Raw genomic sequence first — 8,718 nt, forward strand, 5'->3', positions numbered from 1 at the left:
ACACGAAGAACGTGAAGAACAAGGGATTTCTAACAAGCTCATAGCCAGAGATTCATTGTAATTCTGTTTCAACAATCTTCGATCTATCCCTCAACCAAATTGAAGGATATCTTGTGTTCAAATCAAAATCATATTACCACAATTCCAATCAACAAATCTTTTAAGGAGATCGAATCAGAGGATCACTCTTTTGTAATTACAGAGAATTGTACCACACATTCATCAATACAAATTCACATTTGTGACACTATTTTACTTGTTTGACTTATTTCGAACCGAGAAATTTAGTCGTCCACAGCATGCATTAGGAGTCCTCCTATCTGATGTGCACCTTTGAAGAATAAAACAGTACAGTCATTTATTTGTACACCATCTAACTCGCAGTTTAACTTGCAGGGATGCTGGATTTTGTACATCAGAGAGGAAGAAACCAAAGTTGTCACGTAAACCAATTGAGAGCCCAACTTGCAGGGATGCTAGATTTTATACCCCAAAGATGAAGAAACCAAAGTCATCACATAAGCCATAAGCCAAGTGAGACCATCAATGATATTTATCTTAGTAGGTTGCTTCCTCGAAGACTAAGTTTCTACTGCTTGTGATTTTATAGACCCTGATGAAAGATTTGAACTCTGTAGTTTATTTAGAATCATTATGGATAATCTGTATTACAAACTCAGTTGGAACTTAATGGTTATGAATGAATCAAGCTTTTGTTTTTCTGTTCATTTTGTCTATTGTTTTCCATAGATGTTAAGAACATTTTTTACCATCAAGGTGATTTAAGGCTCCATTGAAATTAATTAAAAGCCTTCTTAATTTGGAGATTAGTTAATATGCTGCAATTGAACATAGCTTAAGTCCAACTAGTTTATGGTTATTGTTCTTTACAAAGATTGAATTCAGCACTGTCGACCTAGCCATATCATCGCTAGGTTGTAATCTCTGTAAGACGTCTATCCTTTGTGTTGGTGACAATGGTACTACCAATTCCTTACTGCTCTTGCATCTTGGTTGATAAGGTTAAACCAAATTGATGAATCTGTCAAAATCCTTTTGTTCATGGTTAAAATAGCTTCTTTGTAGTGGTAAGGACCATAGGCTCTTGAGTAGTTGAGGATTTGATCAGGTCACCAGTGAAGTCAGCCACACAATTTGCTTTCAAAGTGTCTGCTCTGTATCAAGTTGCTATCCAGATTCGAACATAGTCCCCATACGCAAAGCTCATAGCCCCTTAGAGTACTTGAATTTTTTAGCTATGATAGGTATGTTGAAAACATTTCAAGAGGATTGCTTGCTTTGCGCATCTCTCCTTGTGTTGATTTGCCAGTAAATATCATTGGTTTGGGTATTCTTTCACTCAAATGCCCCATCTTGAGTGTACTGATCAATTGCAACTTCTCTTGTACCATAACTATTGGATAAGCTTAGCAGCAGTATCTTTGCCTCATAGATAAGTTACTGTGAGCCTTCATTTCAGGATGATTTAGATACTTATTTTTTTGGTTCAGCTTGAAATTTTAACATAGGAATCTATTGTAGATAAGTTAGCTATTCTATGGTCTTTACTTGTGGGGAATCTATCGTATCGTAACTTGCTTCAGCATTAGCTGTTCTCGGTAATAAATGATTGCTATGCAGCCTGGATGAAGCTCGTCCAACTTTAGTTGTTTATTGTGACAAGTGCTATTTTATGACCTGAAACTTTGTGTACCCAGCTTGTTAGTGGCTGCAGTTTGTGAGCTTAAAATTCGGTGGTGTTGTTCTTTTTTTCTTTTTGTTAATGTCTGATATTGAGAGCAAGGATTTGGTTCTCTTGGCCTTGCTTTTTATTCAATTGCTGATGTTTTGAGCTAGGATTTAGTGCTCTCGGCCTTTGTTCAGTTCTTAATGGCTGTTGTTTCAACCAAGGAATATGCGCTCTCAGCCTTTTATGAAAAGGAATAATGTTGCTCTGTGGAAAATTAGTTTTTATGTAATTCCAGCAAGCATTCGAACTTGTGTAAACGGAAGATTTCACTCCTTACTTGTTTATACACTCCTTGCTAATTTCTTCTCTCTTTCTATTTGTTTTGTTTTATGCGTACTTGCATGAATTGACTTTGCAGGACAGGAAAGAAACATGAATTAACTTTGCTGCTGCCTTCTCCTTTGAGGGGATAAGACCTGTCGTTAGACATGATAGAGCTTCAACCATTTGCCATTGATATATGGTCGGAAAGGATTGTTTCGTTCGCCTAATGCAAACAAAAACTCTTTAGACGATAGAGCTTCTAACAGAACTCTTTTTTCTTTTCCTGCTTTGTGATACTTGCCTTAGGCATGATAGAGCTTCAACCAAACTCTTTTTTCTTTTACCAAATTGATGAATCTGTCAAAATCCTTTTTCCTTTTGTTCATGGTTAAAATAGCTTCTTTGTAGTGGTAAGGACAATAGGCTCTTGAGGAGTGGATGATTTGAGCAGGTCATTTTCCTTCACCAATGAAGTCAGCCCCATAATTTGCTTTCAAAGTGCCTGCTGTGTATCAAGTTGCTATCAAGATTCAAAAATAGTACCGATACGCAAAGCTCATAGCCCCTTTGAATACTTGAATTTGTTAGCTATGATAGGTATGTTGAAAACATTTCAAGAGGATTGCTTGCTTTGCGCATCTCTCCTTGTGTTGATTTGCTTGTAAATATCATGGGTTTGGGTAATCTTTCACCCAGATGCCCCACCTTGATCAATTGCCACTTCTCTTGTACCATAATGCTTGTAAGTTACTGTGAGCCTTTGTTTCGAGGTGACTTAGATACTTTTTTTTTTTTTTTATTCGGCTAGAAATTTTGCCATAGGAAAATATACTGCTAAACTTTTTTCCATGAATGAAAATTGGACAGCAAACATGCCAATGATAATTCTTGTAATAAGCAATGAGAAATAAAAACAAGACCTACTTTCAGATTGTCCTTCCATTTTTTTCCATGAGCATCATCCAATGATGTAGGAGTAACTGGATCATTAACGTTTGGATTGAATTTCCACAACTTGGGTCTTAGCTACAATTACTACATAAGGATAATGGCTAGGAGGAGGATTGAAAGGCATTATGGCATTAAAATTTCTAGGATTTAGATTTCCATTGTTTTGTCTCTGTATTATATACAATTGTAATTTATTGGCTTTTCAAAATGGTGATTGTGCATTTGAACCAACCTTATCAAATCCATATTTAAATAAAATTGAAATTAAATTGTTTACCTTTTCACTGCCAATTTGAACTCCTCTCACTTAAACATCTTTCTTCCCTTTTCTCTCAATTCAATTTGGTTCAAAATTTGGAATGGAGAACAAACTGAACAAAGTATACTCATACATATAAGTATATAACACTATGGATTGAAGGAAAGTTATTCATTCTCTTTCTATCAAGTTCAGACCTTCACTTCGCTTGCTGCACCTACTTCAAAATATTTTTTTGCGACATATAAACAATGTCCCAATCTACATGTGATTGCGCAGCTACTCTATGTATTAATGGAACAAGATTGGAGCAATTCTTTCTTTATGGAGTACATAATTAGGTTAATGTGTTTAATCTACTAGCTTATTTTAGTGGAAACCAGGTTGCGGAAGTGCTTCTCGATTGCAGAACTGTATCCTTTCGCTTTATCTGGAGCATCCAATTACTTATTAGGTAGTGTTTGGGGGTGGGGTTGAAGTAGGCCATCTAGTTAAAGAGGAATAGCGGGATAGAAAAATGACTGAACATTTAAAACTGTATCAACTCAATGTTATATAAAATATATATATATATATATATATCCACTAGGTAGAGAAGAAGCAAGCAAGTTCCAGTAAGTCCAAAGAATTGGTTAACCATGAATTGTTTTTTTTTGGGGGGGTGGGGGTGGGATGTTGGAAGGCAAGGAGGACTTGCTGAGTCAAAAGGTCCATCAACCAAGCTAAATAGTATAAGTCGAAGATGATTCTATTGGATGAAGACTCTATTTCTGATTTTTCTTCTAGTTGAACTTATTCCTGATATTTTGGCCAAAATTTATCTCTGATGTATCCTCTTCTAATGCTAATTTTGATTAAGTAACAAAACCTTAAAAAAACTCTGCTTAGAATTCAACAAATTTGGCTTTCAAAACTATATATTATATGACCTTGGTGATACCAAAACAAGCTCCTGTCAAAATTTTTTCTTTCTTTTATTTTTAATTTTTGTTTGGGACTTGGGAGGGGTTGGGATCGATTAGGGATGTCAATGGAGCGGGGCGGGGCCGAAGGATGGGGCAGTCGTCCCCACCCCGCATGGTTTTGTCTTACCCCATCCCCGCCCCGCCTCACCCCGCATGATGGGAAAAACTTTCTCACCCCATCCCCGCCCTTTTGGGCCCCGCGAAACCTCGCTCCACCCAGTAAAACTCTACTTTTTGTTAATTTGCCCTACAATTAGTACAATTTTTTTAATGAAACATATTTCATTAATAAAAATATACTTGAAATTATAACTAAATTTATCCCATCAAATCAAATTAATTTTTGGAAAAAATGGAATAATATATCTAAGTGTTTAACAAAACAATCATAAAAAATAAAAATAAATAAATAAAAAATCTCATAGTATAACACATAACAAAATAAAGGCAGAGAACCACATTTGGTAGAATAAAATAAGCTAATATTGATATGTTTGTTTAAATAGTAGAGTTTTAGAGTATGAAAAACTTATAATTATAACCCTTAGCAACGCGGGGCGAGGCGGGGCAGGGCGGGGCGGGGATGGGGAGCGGCAGGGCGAGGATAAAATCTTGCCCCATCCCCGCCCCACCACCTTTGCGGGGCGGGAAAAAATTGTCATCCCTAAGATCGATCCTATGTATCTTGATTTAATTGTATGAGTGGCCCAGTTGGCTTGATTGGGGTCTACATCCCTAGTATGAAACCACTTTTATATATAAATATCAAGTTGTGCGTGATTCCTTTTAACGTGTAATAGTTGGTGGTTATGAAGAGTCCCTTTTCTCGAATTACCACACAAGTCCCAAATCCAAAGTTACCAAGCAATATGATGCTACTTCCATGAAGCCACAAATTCAGAACAAAACCAAAAGATATCCCAGATAGATTACTGTAATTGAATCCAATTGTCCTATAGATATTGCCTCTTTCCTATTCAGCATGGTTTCTTAAGAGAAGAATCCCACATTGAAACTACATGAGTTTTATGACCATAAAGGAGTGGGGGGGGGGGGGGGGGGGGGTGGGGTTGCTTTCGATGACATTAAATGACAACTGAACTAAACTCTCTACAAATATTGAACAAAACAATAAAGATATCTCATTATAAGTGGAGGCGTGAATAGAAGATGATATATTCATCAATTAGCATATTCAATAAAGAGCTTTGAAGTTCTTATAAAGAGGAGTAGAGATCAAAAGAGAATCATTAAGGACTTTCTTTTATGGGTTCTTGTTTTATCCTTCATTTTCTATGTGAGTAGCAAGAGTGTATGTAAGAGCAAAGGAAAATAAGAGAGATTTTTCTTTAACTATGAGACATACAAAAAAAATATTTGTTCTTTAGCTGTCATTGATTTGAGAATAGTGAAATTAATTCAGACTTTGTTCTGTGGTTTTTCCCTTAAAAAAGAAAGGGTTTTCCACGTAAATATTTATGTTTTTGTGTGTGATTGCTATTTGGGATTGATAATATTGGTAATAATATTATTCGGGACCCAACAAAATCAAATCTGAAATTGTAAGGATACATTTATATTTCTTTTACTACAATTTTCTTGTTGATTTTGTTTTCACTATCAGTTATGTTTTAATGGGCAACAATAATTACCTACTGATACTAGATTCACCAGGTGTATGTCAGGTCTATTCAAATTTTTACTTTCTAAAAGTTGTTTCATTATTGTTCAACTACAAAGAACCATAAATAATCATATTCAATATATCCGTTAGTATTCAACAAAGGGTCATGTTAACGAGTGCCGTAGGGCATTGGTTAACAATCCAATTAAAGAAAGTTTTTATGGGAAAAGAAAAAAAAAAACAATTAATATTTTGACAGCTTTTTTCATTTCCCATAAAAGTGATGTCAAAATTTTCTTAAAATGGATTCTTAACTAATGCCCCAACGGCACTCGTTAACATTTAGCTCAACTAGCAAAGTCTTTGATGGTTGAATAAAAGATCTAGGATTTAATCCCTGCATACATCAAAGACTAATTAGTGTCTTAGTTTGATGATAAAGAGCTATCATTAGGAACGGACGCCATAGGTTGAAACTCTCTAAAAAAAATAAAAAAAATCTTTTAGGAACAAAAACAGCTCTAGTACATATTTATTATCTTGATCATTGTTGAAATTTTCAAATTTTGGTCCTTTTGATAATTATTTTCCTAGCTTGTAGTAGGTTGCATAATTTGGTCCCTATCAATTTGAATTGATTCTATGGAATAATGTCTTCCCAAGTCTCCTTTAAGGTAGAAGTTCTCATTACATTTTTCTCTCTTCTATTATTAGTGTAAGCTTGGTTGAGTTATGATGGAAATTATTGTATTCAAATAATGGGTATGAGATCTAGTTGAGTGTGCATGTGTTCATGGTTTGTTGAGTTATTATGGAAATTATTATATTTAAATTTCAAGTTGTACTTTTGTTAGGATCATATTGGAAAGCATTTTGGTACATATGTGCTGCTGAGTTAGATTTTGTGAGCTGTTGTGCCTATGATGCTTGAGTTGCTGTGTTGAGACTTGAGAGGCTTGAGCTTTATTGCTACTATTACTTGAATGTAATTGACTAAGTGGATAGTGTGTACTTGATCTTGTTAGGGTATTAGTCGTTGTAATCGTAACATATTGCTGCAATTGCATCAGCTATCAGTTGTGTACCAATTAGCTCAGTAAGTTGTATAAAGCATGTGATCGAGTAATTAAGCATTGTAGCAAATTTTTGTAACTAATGAAGCTACATGTAAGGTTCAATATGTTAGCTGAAACACTAATTATATATGCAATGGTAGAAATCCATTGCAATAAAAAAAAAAAAAATTGCATCTTGTTAACTTATTAGATTTTTGAAAAGATATACTGTTTCATGTAATTATTGCCTAAAAATTGTTCGAATTAATACCTTTCACAAGTTGGCATAACCTTCAATGTTTATAAGCTTTTTATTTAGGTCAAGAGAACAATGGACATCATTTGCGGGGGGAATAATACTTAAAAATGAATAATTGTATTTTTTATGCATTGGACATATATGAGTAAGCAAAATATCATAGAAATTTTCATTTTTATGATTTTTATTAATCAAATAACATTTTGAAATCTTTTGCAAATTCCATCAATCATCATTACAACCAAAATATAAACCCCACACCAAGTGATATTCATTTGTACAATGCAACTTATTTACCAATTGAAACACAAAAAATCATCATTTTCATAAAAGAGAAGATTTTACATTGTTTGAGTAGGTTATTACAAACTAGAGAAAAACCCTAATCATAACACAATAACGTAACTACATACGACCTTTTGAGCAATTCAGTATCTAGTTAACAACCAAACAAAATCAACTTGTAAAATACAGCCAAACCAAATACCAATTTTGCCCTGAAAATTTTTCAAACCCCTACCACTTTCTCTCTCTCCTTCTTCTCTTTCAGATCCCCCCCCCCTCCCCCCAAAAAACCCACACCAAGTGATATTCATTTGTACAATGCAACTTATTTACCAATTGAAACACAAAAAATCATCATTTTCATAAAAGAGAAGATTTTACATTGTTTGAGTAGGTTATTACAAACTAGAGAAAAACCCTAATCATAACACAATAACGTAACTACATACGACCTTTTGAGCAATTCAGTATCTAGTTAACAACCAAACAAAATCAACTTGTAAAATACAGCCAAACCAAATACCAATTTTGCCCTGAAAATTTTTCAAACCCCTACCACTTTCTCTCTCTCCTTCTTCTCTTTCAGATCCCCCCCCCCTCCCCCCAAAAATTAACCTTTGACTCTTCTCCTATCTGAGAGAGTGGCGGGGTTTGAAAAATTTTCAGGACAAAATTTTCGTTTGGTTTGTGTTGGTAGAGCAAGTTTTATGGCTTTTTTTTAAACAGTTGTCAATCATCTATTGGATATGACACACCAAATAAGTTGCTGGCCTGGTATTACTGAAACACTATATACTTTCTTCTGTGAGAGGGGAGGGGCTTTCTCGTTTCAAATTTTCAATTGTTTGAGAGAGAGAGAGAGAGAGAGAGAGATTGGTTGACACCTAATTGACCAAGCCGATTTTCATATTTAAGAACTATTGACCCTAACGGCCAAAGCCCAAATCAAGTCAAGAAAAATTGTGCAATTTAAATTCAACGATCGAGCCCAAGCCAAACCCAGATTAAGTGGAGAAAACTTAGCTTTTAGTCAAAAAAAGCAAAACCCAAACCAAACCAGCCTAGCCCAACTCTCTCTCTCTCTCTCTCTCTCTCTCTCTCTTTCGGTGCGGTTTGGTTAGCATCGGAATACATCATCTAGCTCCAACAGCTTATGGAGTGCTGCGTGTGGCTCAGTTGGTGCTAAACCAAACATGGAGCAGCATCAGCACAGTAACAGAAAACGCAAACCTATTTTTGTTTTCGGCAATTACAAAAACTACTATGGCTACTGTATAATATTTCTTACTCATCCTTTGTGAGGTTT

The sequence above is a fragment of the Quercus suber genome, unplaced genomic scaffold, assembly GCF_002906115.3.
Source record: "Quercus suber isolate HL8 unplaced genomic scaffold, Cork oak 2.0 scaffold_395, whole genome shotgun sequence".
Lineage (NCBI taxonomy): Eukaryota > Viridiplantae > Streptophyta > Magnoliopsida > Fagales > Fagaceae > Quercus > Quercus suber.